The following is a 2275-nucleotide window of genomic DNA, read 5'->3' as shown; positions in this document are numbered from 1 at the left end:
GGCTAATCCCCCTAACCTGCACATCTTTGGAGTGCGGGAGGAAACCAGAGCATCCGGAAGAAACCCACGCAGACACGGGCAGAACATGCAGACTCCACAAGGACAATCCTTTCATCGTCAATCCTTCTACCGCTCTCTCTCTCTACTCTGTCCAGACTCCTTGTGATTTTGAACACCTCCATTAAATCCTTTCTGTGGATATGAAGGATGAAGGGGTATTTGGCACTGGTTAGCACCACTGTCTCACAGCGTCAGGGACCCGAGTTCGATTGGGTCACTCCCTGTGTGGAGTGTGCACATTCTCCCTGTGCCTGCATGGGTTTCCCCCGAGTGTTCCGGTTTCCTCCCACATTCCAAAGATGTGTGGGTTAGGTGGATTGGCCATGCTAAATTGCCCCTGAGTGACAGGGGGAATAGCTAGGGTAAATGCACGGGGCTGTGAGGATAGGGCCTGGGTGGGATTGTTGTCGGTGCAGACTCAATGGGCCGAATGGCCTCCTTCTGCACTGTAGGATTCTATGATTTAAAATTGTGAATGGGCTTGATGAGTTGATGCTTAGAATATGTTTCCACTTGTGGGAGAATCGAAACTAGGAGTGATGAGTACGATAGTCGCGAATGAATTCAGTGACGATTTCAGGTGAATCTTTTTTGCCCAGAGTTGTGGTGAGAATGTGAACTTCAAGAGTACAGACTAATTTAAATGGAAGGTAAATAAGAACCCGAGAAAGAAAGGAATAGAAGGTTCTTCTAATGGGGTGAGATAAAGTAGGATGGAAGCAGGCTCAGGAATGTGAATGTAGATCAGTAGGCGGAAAAGCCTGTTTCCCTGCTTTTTATTCTTTCACAGGATGTGGGTATCACTAGCTGGGCCAGCTTTCCTAATTGTCCTCGATCAATCGCCGTAAATCTTATACAAGAAAGGGCAACTAGGAAAGCTAGCCCAGCCAGTACACCCACATCCTGTGAATGAATAAAAAGCAGAGAAACAGGCTTTTTGGCCAATTGAGGGGGAGGCGATGGCCTAGTGGCATTATCGCTAGACAATGAATCCAGAAACTCAGCTCATGTTCTGGGGACCCGGGTTCGAATCCCGCCACAGCAGATGGTGGAATTTGAATTCAATAAAAAATACATCTGAAATTAAGAATCTTCTGATGACCATGAAAGTATTTCAGGAAAAAAAAAGACCCATCTGGTTCACTAATGTACCTTCGGAGAAGGAAATCTGCCGTCCTTACCTAGTCTGGCCTACACGTGACTCCAGAGCCACAGCCATGTGGTTGACATGCAACTGCCCTCCTGCAACTAGGAATGGGCAATAAATGCTGGCCAGCCAGTGATGCCCATGTCCCATGAATGAATAAAAGATCTACGTTCATGTTCCTGAGCCTGCTTAAATCCTACTTTATCTCACCCCATAAAAACCACCTTCTATTCCTTTCCTCATTTTCCCCACCATGCGCTACACATGGTAGTTGGTAGCGTGTACACACCATAATATATATTGTCATGTGAGTGTATCTATAAGAAAGGTTCTTTTTAAAAAAAAAATGCAGTTTATAGTTTCAACAATGTCATTGATGGGTGGAGCTAAGCTGTGGCGGTCAGGTGACAGGGCTTTCAGTTTCATTTGTGGCAGTCAGATGATGGGGTTTATTTTTCCTTTGGGCTTTCAGTTTTGTTTTGGAGGTTGGAAGCAGTTTAGCAGCGAGCCAAGAAGCAGTTCTCTCACTCTCCCTGTTCTTCTGTTTGGTTCTGAGACTATTATCAGTTAGCTGAAGGAGAGGCTTATTGCCACCTTGCCTTAAATAAGCTGTGTTTTGGGAAACAGATCTGGCTACAACCTCTTGTGACTTGCTTCACAAGGGATTTTCAGCATTGAACCCAGGAGGAGGGATTCCTGTAACAAGTGAGCATTGACCTATGCTGCATTGTCCTTATTTGGGGGTTTTGTGTATTGGGTGTTAGCTTTGATTGGATCACGTTAGAGATATTCTTTAAGAGTTATTTGTAATTGTTAAAAGTTCTTGCTCAGTGTCTTACTATACATGTCATTGATATTCTTAATGAAACTTTGTTTCTGATAAAAGCTCCTCGTGAACCACACCTGAAGTGAAACCTCGCATGCTCATCTTTGCCAAATTCATGTTCCAGGTCAGGCGAGCTTTATAGAACACATTGAAGTATCCGACCTAGCGTGTAACAGTATTCACAGGACTTGTGTCTGGGTGGGTGACAAAATGGCAGACATTAAGCACATCTGGTAAAGAGA

Source organism: Carcharhinus amblyrhynchos, chromosome 11, assembly GCF_965287045.1.
Source record: "Carcharhinus amblyrhynchos chromosome 11, sCarAmb.v2.hapA, whole genome shotgun sequence".
NCBI lineage: Eukaryota > Metazoa > Chordata > Chondrichthyes > Carcharhiniformes > Carcharhinidae > Carcharhinus > Carcharhinus amblyrhynchos.
Note: the sequence above shows the minus strand (reverse complement) of the source record.